This window comes from Zingiber officinale, chromosome 6B (genome assembly GCF_018446385.1).
Source record: "Zingiber officinale cultivar Zhangliang chromosome 6B, Zo_v1.1, whole genome shotgun sequence".
NCBI lineage: Eukaryota > Viridiplantae > Streptophyta > Magnoliopsida > Zingiberales > Zingiberaceae > Zingiber > Zingiber officinale.
Window position 1 is genome coordinate 4,961,859 of NC_055996.1, and position 12,299 is coordinate 4,974,157.

Consider the following 12,299-nt stretch of genomic DNA (forward strand, 5'->3'; position numbering starts at 1 on the left):
AAATAATTTAATCTGGGGTAAAGGCAAGTTTTGATGTCTTTGATTAGTTCTATAGAGCAAACGAATGCTCAGTGTGCTTGCTATCGCACGAACCATTTTTCCTAATATATGGAATAGATGTTCTTATTTGGTCTTTGTGACTAATTAATTGATGCTCTGGTCTTTGTGACCTGATCATCACAAAGTCTATATGACTTATTTGGTCTTTGTGACCAATTAATATTTTGCTTTAGCCTTGTGACATGATCATCTTATAGTCTATGTGGCTTACATGGTCTTCGTGACCATATAACCTTTATGGATTGACTTGGATGAGTGGAAGATATTGGACGTTGAGGAGATGAAGGGGCGTCACTTCCCTTTCGTCTCCCTCATTGCTGCAAACGTCAAAGAGATGAAGGGGCATCCCTTCCCCTTTGTTTTCCTCACTCAGCTTATATAATGATGCGCCAAAGAACAATCGAAAGGGGAAGAGGGTGATCAGTGTGTGCACAGTGGAGGTGACGGCGGCAAAGGAGAACATCCAGATGAAACGGATTTGGCTCATGAAACTCGAAAGGCTTTCCAGTTTCATTCGTGATCGCTCTTCCAACGTAAAGTAGTGACCAAGTTCGTCTCGGGAGATCACTGTGAGTTATTACATGTTTTAATCTTGTGATTCATGCATATTATGGCAACACTATCACGGATATCTAACGAACGAAGAATTATATGGCAGAGAGAAAGAAGACAAATTGAAGGAAACAAGGTAGAAGAATCTTTTCTTTTTGAAATCTCTCCTTACATAAGAACAACTCTTCTTGAAATCTTTTTCTCAAGAATGCTCAATATCTCAACCACTTGCTTGAGAATACACTCTTGCTCAAGCTCAACCTTTCTTATATGGGGAGCTTTTTCTCGAGTAACAAGTAAACTTTCTTGAATAACAAGAAACACATGTGGCTTGATGCAAGCTTTTTTTAACAACAAAAAACACATGTGGCTTGAACAACAAACGAGGAAGAAGGAAACCTTCTTGAGCAACTAGTCAAGATTTGAGTAACAAGTTTTAGCGATTTCTTAAGCAACAATTTTTTGTAATTTCTTGAGCAACAAGTCTTAATCAACGACTTGAGAAACAAGTCTTCTTGATTTCTTGAGCACCAAATCTTCATCAAAGACTTGAGCAATAAAGAGATATGTAAAAAAATACTAGCTAGTCCTCGTGCAACTGATCAGTCCACTACGATCAGTAGTATTCACACATCAATGAGTTAGTGTAATCCAGACCTTGGATTTACACATCAACAACTATGCCCTAGTTTAAATGTCACTCAACTCGGACTAATGTCTCATTCACATCAGACTCTATTATTTCCATCCACTACTTTATGTTAAAATAAAAAGAATTCACATATTTTCATAATAGTATGATATGGTCCACTTTGGGCCTAAACCCTCATGGATTTATTTTTAGGTTCTACTCAAAGGATCTCATACTAATGGAGATATCTTTCATCTTATAAACTCATGATCTTTTCCATATATTTCAATGTGGTACTTTGATTATATTTCCAATAATCCTCTCCTCAAACAAAATATCATCATTATTATCATGGTCCGAGGTCTTCCCTCAAGCATCTAATCACTATTGTCCTGCTCTTAGCCTCCCCTCAAGTTGTTGTTCCCCGTGGTTATTTTAATGTGATCAACCAAGTTAGGATAGGTTTTGTCTGTTATCAATCCATGTGTCTAAGTGTGCATGAGCTTAGGAGCGCAGGAAGTCGAGCGGAAGACGCAGTTAGCGAGGAAGTCGAGTGGAAGACGCAGTTAACGAGAAGGACGACACAGGGAGGGAGCCAACGAGCTCATGCATCTGAAGGACGAAAGAGCTGCGGAAGAGTATATCGGTGGACGAAAAGAACATGCGCGACATTGGAGGGACAAGAAGTTGGGACGGAAGCCTGCTCGAGGAGAAGGTCAGAAATTGGGTTCGGGTGAGCCCTATTTTAGTTGGTTGCAATCACCCAAGCAATCAAAACTTTGGAAACTAAAGAGAAGATGAAGAAATGTTTACCCAAGAAGAAGATTTCCAAGAGCTATATAAAGATCCCTGGAGCTAGGAATTAATCAATCAACTCTTGAACTAATTTCCTAGCAACTCTTGAGCTCTTTAAGTGTGTAAAAGGTTTCTCCGCCTTCAGAGAGAAGATTCTTAGTGTGTTGTTCAACCGCCTTGGATTAACAATCATCTAGGTTTTAACCAAGTCAAATTGCTGAGTCTTTTCTCTTACTTTGTATTTCTGTTTTATTTTATTATTGTTGCTATTTTAGAGTTGAAAGCTTGAGGAGGGTATTTTTTTTTTTAAGGCAATTCGCCCCTCCCCTCTTGCAGGCCCCGCTGCACCAACAAGCGGTATCAGAGCCAGACCGCCTCAGAAAGACTGATGGCCGACTAAAGAATAAAGATCAAGACGATGGCCGGTGCAAATATTCATCCCCCGAAATTCGACAGAGACTTCGCTACATGAAAACGCCGAATGGAGGTATTTTTTAAAACATATTTTGATATTCTTTTAACAATGAAATATGGTTTACAGTTCCAAAAGAAAAAGAAGAATATCAATGGACAAAGAAGGAGCAAGTCATTTTCGTGGCCATTGGAAAGGCCAAGTTCCATCTGCTTAGCATTTTGCCGCCCCAGTAGGTAAGTAGGATCAGAAGCTATAACTCCGCTAAAGACCTTTGGGGAAAATTCCTGGTGCTCCAAGAAGGCACTTTAGAAGCGAAGTTAGCAAGGCAGGGCATCCTCCGAACTCAGCTGATAAATCTCCGGATGAACAACAGCGAAAAGGTAGCACAACTCCAAGCAAGAATAAAGGAGTTGATAACTCAATTGAACAACCTCGGAGAATCGGTAACAAACCGAGACTCAATCCGGTATGAGCTCAACGCCTTCCCAAGAACTCCAGAATGAGCGTCCTTAGTAGATGTATACTACATCTCTAAGGTCTTTGAGGTAAATACGCTAGAAAATTTATTTTCTACCTTCGAACTTCACGAATCTCAAATTGCAGAACCTAAACAAATAGAGAGGTCAAATCTCAATGTTGCCCTACAAGCCGAGATGGATGATCCCGACTCTGAAGCGTCAATCGACGAAACTGAAGCGGTGTTATTGGTTAGAAAGTTAAATAAGTTTTTTAAGACAAATAAATTTAGATCTTATTCGAGAAAATACCAACGCAACAAAAGGACCATCTGATGCTACAATTGCAATGACGAAGGGCACATCAAGGATGACTGTCAAAACTAAAGAAAAGGGACAAGGAAAAGTCTCAAAGACCGACGTCTTCTAAACACAAGAGTCTGAAGGCTACATGGGATGAATCATCATCCTCCGAATTTGAAGTCGAAGCCTATGCTGGACTTGCTCTAACAGCAATCCATCAAGAAGAAGATGAGACAAGCTCAGAAATGAGTATAGATGATGGGGGAGGATCATCAGAAGAAGAAAGCTGCGATGAAGGGGGAGCATCAGAAATTGAGGTAAGTAAGGTATATGCTCTAACTCCCAAGCAGTCCTTTCAATTCATTAAAGTGCTTACTAAATATTTAGTTAAATTAGAAAAGGAAAATGGCGAGTTAAAATTAAACTTAACAAAGACATGTCCTCTAGAAATGTAGGATAATCTAAAATTAAAGAATGAAAAATTGAAAATTGAAATTGAAAAATTGAAAATTGATGCATGCTTTAAACTAAAAAAATTTCAAAAATCAAAACTTAGAATTTATGGAAAGTTGAATTGGTACATTAGAAAACATCATGGATAACTCAGAAAAATTCTCAGAAATTATGTTCCCCCTAAGTTTTAGATTAATCTAGTATGAAGGAACTTATACTGGGTTCCAAAATCTTTTCTAGATTAAATTTTTGTAAGTTAACGCTTTCAACAAGAAAATTACACAGCTAATTTCTTTATAAGGCATTGTCTAAGAAAGTGGTTGTTGCTCCAATAACCAAGAAGGCCTAGTGCCTTATCACTGCCCGGAAGTCAAAATATTGTAATAAAATATTTAATTAACTTACTCATAAAGCATGAAAATAAAAATTAGATAATGCTTTAACAAGTTTTTTTAAACATTTTTGGAAATTTCTCAAAAATATTTTGTTTAAATTTCATAAAGGTTAGAGTTGTTCTTAACTTAGAATTTATTTTGAAAAATTTCTACCCTATTTTTTGCTGTGATCAAAGGGGGAGAGATAGGTTAGGGGGAGTTTTAAAAGAGTTAATATTTAAAAAAATTACTTAGTGTTGCACATTCTTTATTGTAATCTTTATGCTTACAGTGTTAGATTAGTAATTTTCTTTAAATTACTACTTGTCTGTTTTTTTCCCTAACTTGAACTTGGGTTGATGCACATCAAAAAGTGGGAGATTGTTGTTCCCCCGTGGTTGTTTTGATGTGATCAACCAAGTTAGGTTAGGTCATGTTTGTTATTGATCCCTGTCTCTAAGTGTACAGAAGCTTAGGAGCGCAGGAAGTCAAGTGGAAGATGCAGCTAGCGAGAAGGACGACACGGGAAGGAAGCCGACGAGCTCGGTGCGTCTGAAGGACGAAAGAGCTGCGAAAGAGTACACCGGTGGAAGAGAAGAACGTGCACGACGTTCGAGGGATGAGAACCCGGGATGGAAGCTTGCTTGAAGAGAAGGCCGAAAATTGGGTTCGGGTGAGCCCTATTTCGGTTCGCCGCAATCACCCAAGCAATCGGAACTTCGAAAGCTAAAGAGAAGATGAAGAAATGCTCGAAAAGCAACTAGAGGCGGCATCCTCAACAGTCTTTGGAGGCGCCTCTGCCCTCAACAGCATTGAGGGCGCCCTCAACAGCATTGAGGACACCCTTAACAGGGTCAATTTGGCCGTTGACAAGCGGATAAAGTTTTATCCGCTTATCCCCTTAGAGGCGCCCTCAACCCCTTTGGAGGCGCCCTCAAGCCTCGAGATAGGATTTCCAGGAACTATATAAAGGCCCATGGAGCTAGGAATTACTCAATCAACTCTTGTACTAATTTCCTAGCAACTCTTGAGCTCTTTAAGTGTGTAAAAGGCTTCTCCGCCTTCACAGAAGGAGATTCTTAGTGTGTTTGCTGTTCTACCGCCTTGGATTAACAACCATCTAGGTTGTAACCAAGTCAAATTGTTGAGTCTTTTCTCTTACTTTGTATTTCTATTTTATTTTATTATTTTTGCTATTTTAGAGTTGAAAACTTGAGGAGAGTATTTTTTTTATTTTTAGGCAATTCACTCCTCCCCACTTGTCAGCCTCGCTGTAACAACACAAATATTTGGTCAATCGAGATCACTCCTCTCCTCTAAGACTTTTTCGAGAGCAGATATCTTGGACTACCTTTTTGTGGTCCAAGGGATGGACCACTCATATTCGCGGCCATGATCCGGCTGCAATTGGTTGCGATCCCTTCCTAAGTTCACCATCCCCACCAGGTTATAGTATGGTTCGGAACTGGCGGCCGGAGGACGCCCGGTGGTCACCCTTGCTCGATGCCCAGTAATCTGACCACTTGTCTACACCAGTGGCCTCCGAGCGGCCTCCAGCCGCTCGCTCCGAACTAAACTATAATCTGGTGGGGACAGTGAACCCAGAAATGGATTGCAACCAATTGCGGCCGAATCGCGACCACGATCCGACCGCAAATATGAGTGGTCCATCCCTTAGACCCCAAAAAGTTATCCAGGAGATCCTGTCTCGACTTTTTCACCACATAGGGTTAATTACCTAGGATTTTCATCAAGCATCTTACTACCTTTTTACTTAATTGGACTTTTCATCATTTAGAATTCATTCCTCCGGGATTTTCGTCAAGCATCTGATCACCATTGACTTGTTTGGACATTTCTCTTAGAGTTCACTTCTCTTGGAGCCCCACCTCCTTCGTTCAAGGCCACTATTCCACCCATATGGCTTGATTTGGATTATAACTCTAATACCACTTGTTAAAACAAAGAATTTACATATCTCAGTAGTATAATATTATCTACTTTAAGCCTAAGTCTTTATAGATTTATTTTTGGACTCTATCTCAAAAAATATCATATCAATAAAAATATCTTTCATATTATAAATTTATCATCTTTTTTATATATTTCTAATATAAAATTTTGATTTGATTGTATTCCCAATACTTTATTCCTTTAGCATTTTTTTCAACAATATGCTTAACTATTATAGCACGAAACCTTGTGTTCCCACGGAAATATCTAATTGGTCAGACGGTGATAGACTTACTATAATGAGATTAGGGATCAATTTTTGACGGACGCATATCATCGGAGAAAAAAACTCCTCCCATCCCCTATCCACTTAGATGGTCAATTATAAACTGATTCTATAATTTATCTCCCGTTATGTAATCTGAGATTAAACTATGAGTAATATTTGAGATGAATATAATCATCTATAATATAAAAGTGAAAGTAGTTAATTTATAAGTCTTCGAACATTCCTCCATTAATATTTTATGCTTAAAAAAAACCTCAGTAAATTATGTAATAACAAGAAGAATACAACTACCTTTCTTCCTGTCATTTGTCTCTTGGACCATTTCTTTCCAGAAATCTTGTTGATACAAATTTGTATATGGGTCTATTTCTGTCATTTACAGAATCCTAATTTCACCCCAAAAAAAATCTAAATTATTATAAATTGATGTAAGGTTGTTGAAATTAGAATGATCTGACATTTAATTAATCAAAAACCAGGGATGAAATTATGATGTTGACTGTTTATGATCTCTTTCACAGAGTTGACTCGACCCATTTGCAAAATAAAATAGTCCACGTACAAATATTACATTAACCAATAGTCAAGGAAATTACAACGACTTTAAGATAGAAACACAAATAATAAACTAATTAATTACAAACCCTACCAACAAACAACATATATAATATATGTTTACTTTTACAAATCCAAATTGCATGCAACTTCTACGTACTGAAACTATTCTTTCTACTGTCTCTCAAATCCCATGCAACTTCTTCAATGTCCTCCTTTAATTTATTACTTGCATTCCCTTTATATCTCCTGTAGTTATGTGAGCGGGAGCAGGAGCAGGAGCGGGAGAGGGAGCGGAGGGGAGGGGTTGGGAGGGGGAGGGGGAGGGGAGGGGGTGGCAGGGGGAGGGGGTTTGATTATAGATTCTTAACTGATTATATGTTAAGAGTCTCCATTCTCTAAAATTGCCACATATGGTTTTGATATGAAAGAGTTTATTGAATACAATGACTCGATCTTGACTAATATCAACTGCATAGTCTTTGAATATTTTCTGATATTCAGCTTCTAAATCAAATGTATTACTCATGATAGATACTTTGATTTAGGTGTTGAATTCGCAACCAATGAATTCACTTTATCAGCGGCTCTGATGGCATTTAATTTGGTCCACGATGATCTTGTTCTGATATCACGTTGATCTATCCCGAAGCTCTGTTCATTATATTTCAACATAATATAGTAGCAGTTAAAGAAAAACAAGCTAGTAGAGAAGTACTTAACTGTTCTCTGAATACATACTTAAAAGCTGACTTACTTGTAGGATGAGATTTGATGATCTGTGACTCCTTTCTCTGGATATCTGCCTTCTTTTATAGCTGAGAGGCAGAGACTCTATTATTGGAGTCTTACGTAAGTGCTTACGCTTTTGTTCTCTTCATTAATGAAGTCATCACCAATTCGTTGGCTGACGTCAAAAATAAAATTGAGGATGTCAATTCGTATGTATCGGATCAGATTGGATCGGATAGAATTTTTTTAACCGAATCCGAATCGGATGTGAACTTAAATTTAACTCAAAACTCCTAAATCTAAATCCAAATCTGAATCCGACCAACCTAAATCTGATCCAGATAATCTGAAAATTCAATTCAAAACGACTTTGTTTTTTTTTTTTACTATTTTCCCTATAATTCTTCATTTTTAACCCAATACTCCATATTATTATGCTAACATTGATATTAATATATATTAAAACATCTTAATTTTTAAAATAAAATTTAGTTTAACTCTAAAAATTGAATAAACCCTATATTTGGGTCAATCTGGATAAACACGAACCCGACCTAATCCAACTCGAAAATTTTCAACCCGAAAATCTTCTAACCTGAATCCGACCAAAATCCAAAAATACCTAATCCGAATCTGATTTTTTTTTTCAGATCGATTCGAGTTGAATCGTCAAATCAAATTCATTGTTGACACCCATAAAGAAACACATAACTTCAAAACTGATTTCTAACATCGAAATAAAATTGATTTTAGATTTATATTATTTTAATAAAATATAATATTTTAAAAAACTTAAGACAGAATTTAAAATATAATTTGAAATAGTATGACCTTCTTTGAAAAAATCTGTTTAAAATATAATGAAATTTTAAGGTAAAAAAAATTATTTCAAATTTATATAAACTAGAGATAAAATTACTATGAAATATAATAAAATTGTACTATTTTTTTTTGTTAAAAATATCATTTAAAATATAATAAAAAAATTTAGACAAAAAAAAAATCGGTCAATAAATTAATAAAATTAGAGACCTAATTGATACAAATTTATAATTTTGTTTTAATATTAATAAAATATATAAATTTTTAAAATGTACTATTATAAAATATATAGAGGGAAAATTATATATGAATTAAAAATATATAAATTTATATTATTTTTATCAAAAAAAATTGTGTTTAATGAATTTTTATATATTTTTTAATATTAAGTTGTAAAATGATTCCACTTATTGTAAAGTATAATAAAACCTAAAATCTAATTTAACATCAAATTCATAATACATTTAATTTTTTTCTTCTTTTTCATGCATACATTTCCTTGCTTCAACATTGCAAGGGGCGTAGCTATATAAAGATTAGGGGGTGCGGTCGCACCCCTTGAAATTTAAGAAAAATATTAATACCTGAAAAAAAATAAAAGAAGGTATAGTCATAAATTTGAAACTTTCTCGTCTTTTTAGTAAAAAATTTCAATTAAAACTCTTTTAGTCAAACGGCCCGAATCTAATTTACTCTTTTCCTATGTCAATTTTTTTTTTTGGTCTGTTTTTCTTCTTCCTCCTCTAATCCCAAACTTTTATTTTCCTCTTTTTCATTTTTTTTCTTCCTCTAATTTCTTTCATATTCTTTTTCCTAACTCTAATTTAACCCGCAAAATCTTCCGCGACATGTCACTGACGTTATAGCCCAAGTTCGCTATTGCCGCACACCGATTGCTACCATCGTCACTGTCATTTGTTGCATGGTTGTCGTCTTCACTTGGCTAACGTCGTCGCTTCGCAGATGCTCCATAAAAAAACACCTTTTAATTGAGGTAAAATTTTCTTGATTGATTTCTTTCGCTTAACTGACGTCATTGTTTGCTGCCAGCATCACCGTCATCATTCGTCGACTCCGTCGCTTTGCCCCTCCTGAGTGAAATTCCTAGCTATGCCATTGGCATTGCCCTGCCCGCCGCGACCTCATCTGGGCCAAAGATCTCCACCACTCCACGCCCTCCTCTAGCTTTTCTATCTCTACCTACTTTGTTGTCTCTGGACTCATCTCTGTCTACTCTAGGTGGCATTTGGTTAGATGATGGGAATGATTATGAGTATAGGTTTGATAGTAAGGTGAAATGAGAATTAGAATGGAAATAAAACCCACCTAGTTATATGTGTTTTGTTGATTCCCATAAATCTAAAAATCATTCCCAAATTGTTATTCCTTAAAGCCTGCTCTGTCTTCCTCTCTGATCTATTCAATGCCGCCAGGGGCGAATGCAATGGGTGGCAGGCATGGGTAGTAGCCCAGGCCTGATTTGGCCCATTCTCTACTAAGTAGTATAGTAAAAAAAAAAATTATTATGCCCTGGCCTGATTCGTTAACCTACCTGCCAACCCTTACATCCGTGATCTGCCCATGTTGGCACGGCGAGGTACACTAGCTATACACAAGATCTCCTCTTTCCCCCCTTCAATCATCCTCTTTTCCCCCTTCGATCTTCTCTTTTCCCATACACGATAGCTCTTTCTCTGTTCTTTGTATGACGCCACATTTCTTTCTCACGTCGCAAGCCGCCGCTCGCACAAGATCTGCTGGGTTTTCCAACAACAAAACGAAGCCACCATTCATCTTTTAGGTTTGTGTATGCCCTAATCCTCTAATGTTTCTCCCTCTTTGTCTAACAATTAGGATAAGAGTTCTATGATAGAATTCCAGGTTTTCCATATCTTATTTCTATTTTGTTTTTTTTCTAGTATTAAGAATGGTAATATGGTATGTATTTCAGTATTTGAGTAGTATTACACAGAAAAATTATGTAAACATTAGAGGGCTATTAGGCGAACCTTCAGGAATTCTACCCAATCCAATAAATATCAAATTACCTATATTATATAATGAATAATGATCAAGGATATTCCCTTATAGCTGTTGTATCTCATGCAGGTACTGGATACTCTATAACTAAGCTTGTTTCACTCAGAAATTCAAGTGAAATTGTCAAATTGACATTGTGAGTTTCAAAATTTTTTCATTATTCTCATCTGATTAGGAATTAAGACATCATTTCTAAATTAATAAGCATGGTTAAAGATTGTTTCTGTACATGGATAATACAAATTTATAGATTATATTTAATTGTTTATTCCTAATTAGATTAATATTTGTAGAATTTAGAATTAATGATGTATGACTATTTAGTATTTACAGAATTATCAAAAAATTTTGTTGAACTTCAATCTTCTTAAAATTGTATTAGTTATTTCTAATTTTGTTTGAGATTATCTAATTATTAACAATATAATTGGTTTGCTTAATAGGGGTTATTTTTGCATATTAAAAATCGAAAATCATCAACCTGTTATGAAAAAGGGGAAAACTTTGTTATCTTTTTTTTCAAACAAAAAAAATATCAATCTGAAGGTCCCTCAATTCCTAATGATGTCCCCCCTTCGGTAGCACATCTTCTAAATTCATAGAGTCTTCACCTTCTAATCTTGTCACAGAACTATCTGTTTCTATTGAACGTGATCCGGAAAAGAGGAAACAAATATGTGAAAATCTAATAAATGAATGAGACCAAGTTCGACGAGCTTACCTAAATGTTGGACCATATCAACCAAAACTTTTAACATATCAACGAACACAATTTGGTAAGCAGACACGTAGATTCCAAGAACATTGGTATAATAAGTTTTGGTGGTTGGAATACTCTTCTTTAACAGATAAGGCATATTGCATTTATTGTTTTCTTTTTCTTACCAATCCTACTCAACCAAATCTTTCATCATTGGCCATCGATGGATTTAACAGTTGGAAGAGGGTATGTAATGGAGATAAATGTGCATTTCTTACTCATGTTGGTACCTCATCTTCATCACATCATAATACATCTTAGAAAAGAGTCGAAGGTTTAATGAAACCATCTCAGTATATTGACAAAGTAATGCTTGCTATATCGAGTGAGGAAGTTCAAAAAAATCGCCTACGTCTTAAAACCACAATTACAAATGTTCGGTGGCTTGCACTTTAAGGTTGTTCTTTCAAGGGGCATAACGAATCATCTAAGTAATTGAATCGAGAGAATTTTCTTGAAATGTTGGATGCTTTTGGGCATCTTAATAAAGAAGTTGGGGATGTATTGAGTAGTGCTGCAAGAAATAATATATGTTGGTACCCCAAGGTAATTTTGATGTGATCAAATAAGTTAGGTTAGGTCTGTTAGAGTTTATACTGAAAGCCTAAGCTTTTGTAAGCATTTATTTTGAATAAACAATCACATTTGGTCAAATTATCTACATTTGTTTGTAGTTGTTAGATTAATTTATATTGTAGATAACATATTATGTGGTGTCACATATAGAAGATAATGTTATCAGTACCTTATAAATTATAAACAGTTGCTCACGACCAAAATGGAAAGGAACAAACCATTGGAAGGTCGTAGTGTAATTAGGTATTAGTTTATCTTAACTATATAATTACACTAGTACACTTAGAGTGTATTGAGTAGGACCATCAGAGGTCATTTCTTTTATACTGACTTTATAAAGGAACAATACCTCAGTTATTATGGAAGTGTGTGCTCTTAATCCTAATATAATAACAAGCACATATATTTGATATTTATTTCTTTAATTTATCAATGGGTGAGATTTAGTTCGATAAATCAATAAGCCCGATAAGTTGGGAAATGATATCACTTATAGTGTGTGTTGTTGATTATAGAAGAAAACTGTGTCCTAGT

The 12,299-nt window shown here is 35.6% G+C and overlaps 1 long non-coding RNA gene across 1 annotated transcript; it reads right to left on the bottom strand.

Annotated features, from left to right (window-relative positions):
- Positions 1-6,816: 6,816 nt before the first annotated feature.
- On the bottom strand, positions 6,817-7,634 carry LOC121991769. The gene is made up of 2 exons (XR_006114720.1): positions 7,593-7,634; positions 6,817-7,489 (listed from the first exon to the last, which is right to left on the bottom strand). It is a non-coding gene; the product is annotated as an uncharacterized LOC121991769 (long non-coding RNA).
- Positions 7,635-12,299: the final 4,665 nt, after the last annotated feature.